The sequence below is a fragment of the Ruditapes philippinarum genome, unplaced genomic scaffold (genome assembly GCF_026571515.1).
Source record: "Ruditapes philippinarum isolate M1 unplaced genomic scaffold, ASM2657151v2 ctg88_1_1_1_1, whole genome shotgun sequence".
Taxonomy (NCBI): domain Eukaryota; kingdom Metazoa; phylum Mollusca; class Bivalvia; order Venerida; family Veneridae; genus Ruditapes; species Ruditapes philippinarum.
In genome coordinates this window covers 363,097-376,497 of record NW_026865440.1, presented here as the reverse complement: position 1 = coordinate 376,497, position 13,401 = coordinate 363,097, and the positions used below count along the sequence as shown (strand labels likewise).

At 30.6% G+C, this 13,401-nt stretch overlaps 3 long non-coding RNA genes across 4 annotated transcripts; 2 read left to right on the top strand and 1 right to left on the bottom strand.

The window, feature by feature from the left end:
* Nucleotides 1–337: 337 nt before the first annotated feature.
* LOC132729020 (uncharacterized) lies at nucleotides 338–9,718 on the bottom strand. Of its 2 annotated transcripts, XR_009625558.1 has the most exons (4): nucleotides 9,614–9,718; nucleotides 8,447–8,598; nucleotides 6,169–6,268; nucleotides 338–2,679 (listed from the first exon to the last, which is right to left on the bottom strand). It is a non-coding gene; the product is annotated as an uncharacterized LOC132729020 (long non-coding RNA). The 2 variants fall into 2 exon arrangements; XR_009625557.1 differs by lacking the exon at nucleotides 338–2,679 and having other exon boundaries at nucleotides 5,085–6,268.
* On the top strand, nucleotides 9,683–12,731 carry LOC132729019 (uncharacterized). The gene is made up of 3 exons (XR_009625556.1): nucleotides 9,683–10,059; nucleotides 12,091–12,162; nucleotides 12,359–12,731. It is a non-coding gene; the product is annotated as an uncharacterized LOC132729019 (long non-coding RNA).
* On the top strand, nucleotides 10,758–11,714 carry LOC132729021 (uncharacterized). The gene is made up of 3 exons (XR_009625559.1): nucleotides 10,758–10,897; nucleotides 11,082–11,141; nucleotides 11,404–11,714. It is a non-coding gene; the product is annotated as an uncharacterized LOC132729021 (long non-coding RNA).
* Nucleotides 12,732–13,401: the final 670 nt, after the last annotated feature.

Here is a 13,401-nt window from a genome sequence, read left to right as displayed (position 1 = left end):
TTTTTTAAATCCCCCCCCAAATACCTTCCCCCCTTCCCGGCCCACTTCCCCTGCTCTTAAGTATAAAGCGTTTTTTGAATGGGCCCCCCTTTTAAACCCTTGGGCGCCCCCCGAAAGGGGCCCCTTTTTAAAATTGTGAAAGGGCAATTGCAACTTCTAGGGCATTTTCGTCGGCAGTAATAGCCGAACATTCCGATTGGTATGAAGGTGTTTAATTATCAAAAATGAAATGTCGCGATATGTACAATGAATACTAAGCGAACAGGATAATTTCGCAATAGCGGTGGTTATTGATCCATATATTTGACTTATACAATACTTTACTAGCAGCTATAATAAATGTGTAAAAGTTTTATCTTATAATAGGTTTTCTTAAACTTAACTTTACAAGATCATTATTAATATATCTTCTAGGGAATAAAATTTTTTATCTTACTTTAGTTGATGTGAATGATAATGTCATATTATCACTATTAGACACTTTTTGAAATAAATATTTATGAAAGAAAAATTTAATAGCCATAATGATAAAATCTTAATTGAAATTTAAATAAACATGTATATGAAATCACCTTCCAATAGTACTTTCAATACTTTATAATTAAGTTCAAATTTAAATACATGACTCATATTTTAAACTATTTGTACTCCATAAAGAGTTCACTGACTATTTTTGTGTATAACATTATAAGTTGTTTGTCCTTTCTTTGCTCGCAGGTAAAAAATATCTCGGTCTACTGTATAAAGCGTCGCTACAAGTTAAGTATACGCCTTTACAAGTAAATTATACACCTTTACAAACTAATCATATGGTCATTGTTTTATCATTTTGTCCATCTTTGAGTTAAAAGCAAACATCTTTATAATTGGAGATTTTTATCAAGATTGTTGGACTGTAGAAACTCGCTATCCAGTCTTATTCAGTTGGTGTAACAAAGAATACCAAAACTAAAACAAGCTTAATCATATCCGCTCATATTTTCTGTTAAGTCGGTTCAAATACATAGAGATAAAAATGAAATTCAAAAAAAAGAAAAAAAAAAGAAATTTTTACTTTGTTAAACGCTTTTTGCTCATTTTCATGAAAGTAAAATCTTATCCTTTACAAGTTATTAACATGATATGGAGATAAGGAGTCATTTATTTCTTTGGTAAGTTGTACTTGTTTTTACTATAAACAATAAAACCTTTAACAACTTTGATTGTATTCATTTAACCATAAAAAGAATTTCAAGATTTCACAAAAAATAAGAAAGTTGTCTCTTAAAGGGATTATTGATGTCTTCATAAATTTTAGAACAGAAGAATCAATAACATGTTTAGGTTCTGTATTATACACACTTTCATTGCTTACAAGAATGTCATTATATTGTCTATAAACTGAAGATCAAAATATGTACATTTTATAAATAAAAATAACAACTTGAGAAACAATCATAACTTTTATTAAACCATAAATCAATAAAAATTTAAATGTACATATAATTGAGCAAATGATTTATATATCATTAACAACAAAAAACAAACTATTAAACATTAAAAAGACATCTTATATGTGGGATTTTTTAAAGGTTTCATTGAAAAAATCTTCAAGAAAAAATGCAATAAAACAAGATGAGGTATATCATTAAAATGTTAAACAAGTATTACTTATAAAATGGGAGAAAGTAAGTGACTGCAATCTAAATGAAAAAAATTAAAACCAAGTTTCTATTATAAAAATATTTGAAAAAGTTTCCATTGTATTATATATTTTAATATTAAAAAGTGTTCTTAATCTTTTATTACCTTTTAATATATATGCTATAACTTTAATTTGACTATAAATCAATAAAAAATTTAATGTACAAATAATTGAACAAATGATTTTATATATTAACATCAACAATAACAATAATCTTCCTGATTTTTTAAAGTGAGAATAAGACAAAATAAAACACTACATATAATCTCCTTGATTTACTTTAAATGATCTCCCTGATTTTTCCTAATGAAAATAAACATAAATAATAGACATGATAACAAACACAATGAAACATGACAAAAAAAAAACTAATTATTATATTTTAGTCTATCTGGCTCTCTTCTTTCCCTCAATGGATATCTATGGAGCAGAATTTGGGTATTTATTCGCTGTTTATCTTTAAATTTCTTTTTTATCTTATTTATATTCGTATTCATTAAATTCTTATCTATAATCATATAAATTTAAATTGATTTAAAAAAGTTTAATTGCTACTTTTTAATTGACAGTTAAACATTTGTATTTTGATACTGCAGAATGTAAGGATCAATTGTTTCTACTTCCTGTTTAAACTACGTGATAAGATCTTATGATGCATACTTTTTCCTTTTCAATTTGAATAATTTAGTTTTAACTTATGATCTTGAACGTCCTTTCTTTTAAGAATACAAAGTGGGTTACATAACACTGAAATAAAATCTACACGAATGCACCTAGACGAATACGAACTGCAATAACACGAATACGAAATTACATTTATACATCTGGCCGGGAACCAATATTTCCGTACAAGTCCGTAATTTCTGACGGTGTAACCGTTGAAATATTCTCTTCAAAAAATCCACGAAATCCAGGGTAGCACTTCACTGTTAAGTTCCTGCCGTCAATGTCCTACAAGCAATACGTCTAATAATTCTGATACCAAACTATACAACCTGGAAAAAGAAAACACATTTTGTTGAGAACATATGTAATATTTTCTGTTTTGTGTACGTATACATACAGCTTGTAATTATACGGAGTTCTGAAGTAAATTAATAAGAAGAACACAGATGTGAATTAATCTAGTTTAATCTAAGAACTGGTAAATGGCGGGAATCGCCTGTTATATATATGAGCTGCCCATTCAGGCATTCATGGAATAATACTGTGCTAACATATAAAGGTCAAGGTTAATGTATCAGAGTTAAACAGATATCATTACAACATATATGACATAAGATTGCAAATCTACAAAGAAATCATCCCATCTGCAATAGGCAGGCAGTCAAAAAAGTTGCAATTCATTCCGTTGAAGCCCAAAACCTACAGTGGCCCGAGACCCAAAACAACACATTTCGTCCCTCTGGCAAAAAATACCTGCAAATATACAGGCTAAAGGAACACCGTCTCTGCTTTAGCAACTCCCTATACATGCAAAATATCACAAAGAAACTGGTGCTAAACCTTGTAGATTTTTTGCTACTGCTAAAAGTTGGTAACCGTGCATGCTGTTTAAAAGCAATGTTTACAAAAATGGCGGCCTTGACATCTATTATCAACAGCATGTGATTTCCGGCCTTGTTTTCGAATTTGCCAGTGATCATATTAGATGTCACAAGAACAAATTTCATGCTGCAAATGCACTTTAAAGACAACCAGTCATTTAACCCTTTTCCTTATATAGACGTGTTTTGACGGCTTTTTGCCAACCCCTCCCCCTTTTTGAGGCCTAAAACAGTGAAAAAATGTCCTATTTAGGCCCCCAACACGGTTTCTCATTTGGGAAATGTTTTTTTAAAAAGTGACCACTTTTCGGCGCGGTCCCCATCAAAATAGTACATCAGGGGGTTGCCAGAAGGGTGATGTGCCCCCTTATGTTTGGGGTGTTTGAAGGTGGCGGTAGTCACCCTCATCGCCAAGAAATTTTTGGACATGTGACAGTCGAAAAATGGCCTCAGGTCGATCTCAGGGTAACTAGTAACAGACGCTGAAAAGCGTTTTACTCTATCTTAATTCATTGAGACGTTGCAGCACTTTGAAATCAGTTTTGATGGAAAAAAACAATGCAAAATAGTGATTTTGCGCAATTGTAAGACGTCTCCCCGTTGCCATGGTAACAGAAAATTAACGATTGAGCCTGCTGTTACAGAGCCTATGGTCCAGTCAACATTTGTGCCAAGTTTCATCAGTATTGAAGCATTTTTCATAGTTTCATAGCAGTTTGAACTTGTAACAGGAGGTTTTTCATTGAAAACGGCCATTTTTGCGACGGACGCGCCCTCAGGCGCGTTCAGAGCTAAGTCATCTACACATGGGATTTCGTCGGCTACAATCGCGCAAGGTGTCCTCAACCGATTAACAGTCCAAGAAATAGTACATGAATTTGATCGTTTAAAACTCCCATACTTTGTCGGGATATCTTAATATCTTCCATATTTAGCCTTTTCAATTTCAAATTAAGTTATCCAAGTTAAAATGTGAACGTATATGATTGATAAAAACGTTGTAGTCCCGTAGTATTATTGCGCAATATGCAAATTACTGCCGAAACGATTTACCGCTGTCGAAAAAGTAGGACAGCAAATTATACTATAATTAAGGTGTAAGCTCTGAGTTCCAAGAAATTATTAGTAGGAAATAAATATTTCTACATTATACAAAACATTATTATTAACAAATCAAAAGTTTTTCGTGACTCTAGAATTACTCGCGCATTAATAAAAGAAGAACTATTTACGTGACTCATACCGCGGGTTTAGCTGAATATTCAGCATTTATTAATAAATTAGATACAGTACAATGGTTAGTATAAATATCTATTTTTGAAAATGCATGTAACAAGAGAGTTTTTCAACACTTTACCACCATGTAGTCTTTCTTGAAGGAAGTTATAATATCAGTTCTACTTCCGAGTCTTGTGGTTTTTTTACATATTTTTCTAGGTCACGACATGAGTTAACCTTCGCTATTCTAAAAATAGATTCTTCTTCACCTGTGCTGATTTTTGGACAGGCGATTAGGGATGTAATAAACCAGCGGATTACATGCAATACTTTAAGAAATTCTATACGATTGTAAGAAGCAAACAAGCTGAAAATGGAATTTAGCGTGAATTTGAAAAGGACAACTAAACACTGTAGTGCTTAAGTGACATTTAAATTAAAATAAAAACGATGTGCTCTGGCCTCTTGTAAATAAAAAAAATATAAAAAATACACTATTAATTGCTGATGATTTTAACCAAAAAATTTTTAATGAGACATATCCAAGAGAAATGAAAATACAAATGACTTATATTTTATTGTCTATATGCCAACTATGATAACACGAAGCAGTTCTAAATAGCATTCTCACATGTATAATGTATTATGCTTGAAGTTTATTTGCATGGTTTTATTTTAGAAATATTTCGTTGACAGATTTTTCTTCTATTTACATATCATTTCTTGGAATAAATCGATAAGGACACTGATTTACAAGTTTGACCAGAGTTTTTAGGCATAAATTTCATTCTGTATTTATAAATGCTTGAAAGTAGAAAATCTGAATTATATCAGTTTTTGACACAAAATATATTGCTCTACAAATCTCGAACTTGTATGGAACAAATTTTCTCTGTTATTTATTTTGTGTTTTGTTTTTGTTGTTTTTTTTTCTAAAAAAGCCTTAATGTCTATCCAGTTGCATGTCCGTCGCATTCAGTGCTGCAGCACTTTGATTCACAATATGCTCATTGGGTAAAAGGTAAAATCCAGAATATTCACAATATCCAAGAAATCCTCTCTCCCTGGCCATTCAAAGCTTTGGCTTACATTACTGTGGTGTGTTACCTATAAACTTGGATTAAATCGCCGCGTAGCATTGTTTCCTCACACCTTGTGCTCACGGAAAATACCGAAGCGATACATGAGTTATCTCCCGTCACTAAGATTTTGCGCTAGAATTTTAGGTCTGGTACCAATCTAGGACACAAAAAGCAAATATTTATCACGTGCTTTCTAGTTTTTATTGAAATGAGTCAGTTTTATTTCGCTTAAGGTTGTTTAATGTTAATAATTTCATAAAGTTAGAATATGGATAAGTCTCTATAACAACAATTCTTATAGCCTCTAAATACAAATTTATTTTCAGTGTGAATCGAATGGGAATAAGAGTTGCACAAATACATTTGTAAGAAACAAGTTCGAGAAAACACACTTTCTTTTAAATAAGTAGAAATAGCACATTTAATTATTGGTATCTAATATTAAATTTAACGAATTAAGATGAAGAACTGGCATTGGCTTTAGAATATTACAATTTACTATAAACATAGTAAGAAAGAATAAATAAATAAATATTTAAGTAAAGAACTTTGATTTACTCACAGATGAATCAAATTTGTAGGAATATGATTTAAACTTAAGCAAATGAAAACTACAAGTAGTCAAATGAATAAATACCCAAATTCTGCTCCATAGATATCGTCTTTCTAGTTCTTCCATGTTTGCTCCTTCTATCTCTGGTTCTATTCTTTCCGGTTCTATTCTTTCTGGTTCCATTCTTTCATTATAATAAAATCCATATTGAATATAATATAAAAAACTACAATAAATGTCTGCCATAAAAATGCATGAACTAATCACTGTTGTGAAAATGATGGTGATGATGATGGTGGTGATGACTATGAAGATAACTTAACAAGAGGGCCATGATGGCCCTGAGGTCGCTCACCTGTATATAGCCACCCCACCACCCCCCGGCCAATTTTTACCCAAGGGCTTTTATTTGTTTATTTGAACAGACTTGGTAGACACCCATAAGAAGATGTTTCATGCTAAACATCTAAGTTCTATCTCATTTGGTTTTTCAACAGAAGATTTTTTAAGTTTTTACTATACACATATAGTTAAAAACAATGACACCCCTGGGGCAGGGCCAGTTTTGACCCCAGGGCTTTTATTTGAACAAACTTTGTAGATATTTACTTAAAGATGTTTCATGCTTAATATCTAAACTCTATTTTTTGGGTTTTTTCAAAGAAGATTTTTAAGTTTTTTGCTATACACATATAAGGAAAATCAATGACCCCGGGGCGGGGCCAGTTTTGACCCCAGGGCTTTTATTTGAACATACTTGGTAGACACCCATTAGAACATGTTTCATGCTAAATATCTTAGCTCTAGCTCTTTGAGTTCTTTAAAAGAAGATTTTTTTAAGTTTTTACTATATGCATATAGGGAAAATCAATGACACCCTAGGGCGGGGCCAATTTTGACCCCAGGGCTTTTATTTTAACAAACTTGGTAGACACTCATAAGAACATGTTTCATGCTAAATATCTTAGCTCTAGCTCTTTGGGTTCTTTAAAAGAAGATTTTTTAAGTTTTTACTATATGCATATAGGGAAAATCAATGACCCCCTGGGGCGGGGCCAATTTTAACCCCAGGGCTTTTATTTGAACAAACTTGGTAGACATTAACTAGAAGATGTTTCATGCCAAATATCTAAGCTCTAGCTCTTACGGTTCTTTAAAAGAAGATTTTTTAAGTTTTTACTATATGCATATAGGGAAAATCAATGACCCCCTGGGGCGGGGCCAATTTTGACCCCAGGGCTTTTATTTGAACAAACTTGGTAGACACTCATTAGAAGATGTTTCATGCCAAATATCTAAGCTCTAGCTCTTAGGGTTGTTTAAAAGAAGATATTTAAAGATTTTTCTTTCGGTTGCCATGGCAACCAGAGTTCTGCATGGAATTAAATTCTTTGAACAATTTTTAAAGGTGACCACCAAAGAAACATTCCTGTGAAGTTTGGATGAAATTGGTTCAGTGGTTTATGAGGAGATGTCATTTAAAGCAAAAGTTTACGGACGGACGACGGACGGACGACGGACGGACGGACGGACGCCAGACGAAAAGCGATCACAAAAGCTCACCCTGTCACTTTGTGACAGGTGAGCTAAAAAGATGGAAAAACATTTTAATTTTGTTTCAGTCTCGAATGCAGAGATGGTTGTGTAAATGAAAAAAGTTCAACAATGGAATCTAATGATTAATTTTATTGCAATAAAATAGGTGCTGATGATGTAGTAGTTGATGTAGGTGGTATGTTTGATGAAGAGTGAGGTAAATCCATATGGAATGGGTCTAATTCTATGTTTTCGGGTAATCTTGTTGTTGTTGATTTACAACATTTGATTTTTGTTCTATACTTGATGATGATGAACACAATGAATATCACAATCATAACACAAGCAGGTACTATGATGATGATGATGATGATGATGATGACACGAGCTATAAATAAAAATACATAACATGCTAGGTTGTTTATTTGAAAATAAATGATTAAATGGCTACCTCATAAATATTTTCATTATTTTCTGTAGTATGATGGCTAGGTTCGAGATAGGTATCAGTAGAGGAAGCTCTAGGTATTGAATTTTTGAACTAATCCCATTTCAAATTGCACAATCTCACTATTATTATCACCTTCGTCATGAATTATTATGTGTTTAAAGGATTTGTGATATTTTATATAAATGAATGTAGATAATATTATTAAAATCAAAAGTAATATACTTAGAGTACCAACTGTAAAACCAAAAGCTATGTTTGATACCGAGTCTTGATTTTTTTTAACAATTAATATTTTACATGAAACAGAAGTTGTTAACACATTGTTAAAGTCAGTTTTATTATTTTCAGGAATAATATACGAAGGAGTGAAATTACCTTTAGATGAGGGGGCATGTGAATCGGAAGTTATTGGAAGGGTTGTACGTGTAACAGTTGATGGTGCAAGGGTTGTAGGTATAACAGTTGTAGGTGCGGGGGTTTATTCTTTAATTTTAATGTCATCTCATTATCAGTGGTATAATCATCAACTAAAATGATAAAATTAATTAAACTGATTAATATATTAAAACAATAAATTACACTGTTGTTAGTTATCTTATAAATTTACTTTAAAGAATTGATAAACAAATATAAAAAATGAATAGCATCTGCTGAAATGAACTTATATTGTATAAACACAAAAAAAATGATTTTCATAGAAGTACTTGTTGAATTTCTATTTCTGTTTATTATCCCATAAAACTAAATGCGTTATAACTTTAAGGACTAAATATTTAAGATATTAAAAAGTATAGAAAGTACATGTATATCTGGTGTTTTTCCTGCCATTGGTGTGTTTTTTACAGCCTGCAAGGAACAATGAGAAAACATTTTATGAAAAAAGTAAATATATGTTAAGTTCCATTTATACATTTCATATACAGTAGAAAGGTGTGGATTTTCAATATGCATGGTTTAGTCAAGCCAATTTTATAACAAAATTTTACCACTCACATGAACAAAGGATGCTAATAGTTGCTTCAATGCAATGTTATATTAACAAATTAAATAGCATTATATAAATTTTTAAAATATTCATTGTACATATCCATTTCTATTACATGATTTTTTGTATGACAACAGTTAAGCTTATATAAGTAGAAGAACTTATCAAATAAAATTTAAAAAGCTTACAAGTGACAGTATTGTGTGTGATTAGATAATTATACACTTAATTTATTACTATTTGGCAATAAATATATCGATAACTATTGTTTAAGTGAATAAAATATTACTATAGACGAAAGTGTCTATTACTATAGATTTTCTATAAATATTTTACAGAACAGGGAAAGCGCCCCGATGTGTTGTATAATTCAACAGCATGTCCTTTTATGTCTGCATAACATATGTTACTTTATGTTACAACTGTGTCTACATAAGGCAAATTATGCACATCGACTTGACCTCCCATCCGACCCTTAAATTGCACCCTTGTGATCTGCTCATTTGAAGATGAATATATGAAATTGTGAACCCCAACATTAACACAGGTCAAAATACCTAGACTTTCATCACACACGTGTTTTACGTCAACTGTTTCCCCTGTTGCTGTACCAACGAGCAAGAAAGCGAACAAGAAAGACATGTTTTCAATGTCTCTTGTTTTACGCAGTAACTTATATAAGAGTTCAAGGTCATAATTGTTATTATAATAAGTAACTCAAAGAAATTAATGTAGCGGAAAGATGTTAAAGGTTACAATGTACTAAATTTTTGGGTCCCCATTTTATAAAATGATATATTAATAATATTTAAATCTTTAAAGATGGAAGAGAAAAACGATAAAAAACATAAAATCTACTATGTATTAATCAAAGTGAGGGAGGGGTGGGGTGTGTTTGAGGGTGTACTACAAAAAAAAGTAACACAAGGAACCAATCAAAAGTTGTCAAATCGTTTAAAAATACTATTCAACATGATGAAAAAAGTTGAAAACCAATCAGAAGGTAATTCATTTTCAAGATGCTATATTTTTAAAGATTGACCAATAGAAAAAAAGCAATGAACAACAAGCAAGGTGATATAAGATGCATTTTAACGCTATTTTTTCACTTTATCTTTTACTATTTAAGAGTTTAAAGTTTTATATTTTATTTTTTAAAGTAATACTTTAGAGTTATATTTATAAAATGGCTAGTTTCACTGAAAAACGAAATTACAATAGTGTTCTAGTGAAAGCTTCGACTAAGTTTGGAAAGAATAAAGAAATATGTATGACCCCTTTTCATGGGAATACATATATCCACATATCCGACGTCAATGATTGTTTTAACAACCCTAGCGGTAAATTTGACTTTACTAAACCAAATCTATTTCCTTCAGCAAAGAGGAAATTGATGAACTGAAAAAGTTGCTAGGTAGAGTGGATTATTATCATGATAAATTTACCAACACGCAGGTTTGTCACTTATTTAATTTGATTTTATTATTTTATTATTTTATAGCATTTAGATATCACCTCGCTTGTTGTTAGAAATTATTGGTCATAGACAAAATAGCATTTACTCATTGAAAGGTATATACTTAAGATGTATGTATCTAAGTATAAGTGCTAACAATTTTAGTAAGATGTATGTATAATGTTATAGTATATTTATATATATATAATGTTATGTTATGAATGGAGATTGCATGTTTTAGACATCATCATCACTAGCAACATCGCGACAACCACTACAGCAACAACCACTTCGACAGCAGCAACAGCAACCGGAACAAACACCACCACCTCAGCAACAACAAATTGTTGCTGCTGCTGAGGTCACTGGAGTATCACCCCCTTATGTAAGTTGATTAAGCCATTACTGATATGAATCAAAATTTATATACTAATTAATACTTAAACATACGTATCATATATGCTAATTATAACTTGAGTTTATCTTTCATTTTAAAGATATATTAACATAAAAAAAGAAGAAATCTGTACCAGCATGTATCAATGCGAATATATTTTTGTTACCTCCAGATTACACTTTATCCTCAAGACAAGTTTGATGGGAATGACGAGTACTTCTTAGCCACCCCAGTAAGACATTTTCATTTTTTAAAATATAAAAAATGCAACATTTCAAATTAGACATTCACGCAGGTTTGTTTTACACTTTATAATGATGATGTTAGAAATTATTGATCATAGACAAAATAGCATTTACTCATTGAAAGGTATATACTTAAGATGTATGTATCTCAGTATAAGTACTAACATTTTTAGTAAGATGTATGTATAATGTTATAGTATATTTTTATATGTATAATGTTATGTTTTAAATTGAGATTGTATGTTTTAGACATCATCATCACCAACAACATCGCGACAACCACTACAGCAACAACCACTTTGACAGCAGCAGCAACAACAACACCAACCACCTCAACAACAGCAGCCAGCTAAACAGCAACAACAAAAACATAGTGTTCAAAATGTAAGTTTGATATACTTTTTAGTCTATCTTAATGAAAACATAAAGCTACATATTTACCTCATACTACTTTCTTTTTTACAATTAATAGTATAAGATATGTTATATTTGTAAGTATCATTGTTGCCATAATCATACCTTTGCATCTTTAATGTTAGATAATATCACAGTCTGCTGAGGCGGCAGTGTCACCTCCTTTTGTAAGTTGATGTATTTTATTGAAGTTATATGAATATTAATGTTTTGCATAAATTTTTTATAGAGCTCGATTTATTATTTTTATTACATCATACGTTTTTTAAGACAAAGTTTTTCCATATTATAAGTTTTATGATTATCATGAATATTGATTACACACCTTTTTGGTTAGATACCAGCTAATAACAGCCAAGCCGGGATAAATCAAACATCTCCTCCATTTGATTGTTTTCTTTATATTATTGAAATGTTATGTAAATAGATAAACATAAACAATATTTTTCCCAGACAAATAAGTGAATTAAATTCAGTTTTAAATACTTTTAGTAAAATGTTAAAATATCTTAAACATTACAGGTTACTATCTATGCACCTGGTGCATCTAATGATGATTTTGAAGGGGAAGATGAGATGTTCTACGCGATTCCAGTAAGTCTTCTTATAAAAATAAAACTTTTTTTTATAATTAATGATACTAATTTAATATAATTAAAAATAAGAATTAATATATTTTTAAACTATTTATTTTCTAAATCACAAAAAGACATTTCACATACATATACATATATAATAAAAAACACATTGATAAATACACATCAATATTAATAATGATATATATTTTTAGGTCACTCTTCTACAATAAAAAAAGAAAGAATGAAATTTGAATTTTGTGTGCTGTGACTGTAATAGCTGAAAGAATAAATACGTGTATCTAATTACTGTTTTATTTTGTAATGTCCATAGGCTAGTGAAGAAATGCCATCATTTAGTAAATATCGCTTATCATCAAAGCAAGACAGTCTATTTTTCTTAATATTTTCGAGATAAATTTCATGATTATGACTGCGAAATGTATTCATTTGAGAAACTAATTGTGAATCATTGAATAATGTGTCTTTATAATGCCGTAAGCTTAAATCTTTTTTGACAACCACCTTTGATATGCCTTTAGCACTTTTGTCTTCTTTACCACCACAGCTAAAGGCATACATTTTCGATCTGAGACCACAGTATTCTGAAATACATTTTTCATTAGTTTCACTCTTCATTTTCCCCATGACCTTTTTATTGATATCATTGTGTAAAAAGTGTTCCTTGGGAAAGTCTGAAGTGTCAAATAAATGAGAGTGATTATACATATCATTGAATAAATATTTCGTCTTACAGTAAAACAAAAAAGAGTCAGTGTCTGTCATTTGTAATTGCACTTTGTCTCCATAAAGTTTCTTTAAATGGTTGTAATAGAAATCATACATAGTACGTTTTGATAAATCTAAAACAGTCATTCCAATGTATATTGGCTTGTTTAGTTTAACTTTCAATCTGTTTAATTCAACTCCCACAAGATCTTCTGAAAACATCCGATGCATTTTGTATGTCGATTTGGCTGATACCTTCTTCAGTCGGACCTTTGTATGAACAAGTTCAACAGATCTATGTTTCCTAAGATTTTCCATCGTCTTTCCTGAAAATAAAAATAGCAATAAGTAAGGGATGAAAATAAAATAAGGTAAGCATGTTTTACAGTTATAGAAATATTTATACATATTAACACAAAATTATTTATTATCTGAAATGTTTATTTATATAAAACTATATACTATTTACTGTTAAAGAAATATTTATACATATTAAAACAAAATTATTTATTATCTAAAATGTTTATTT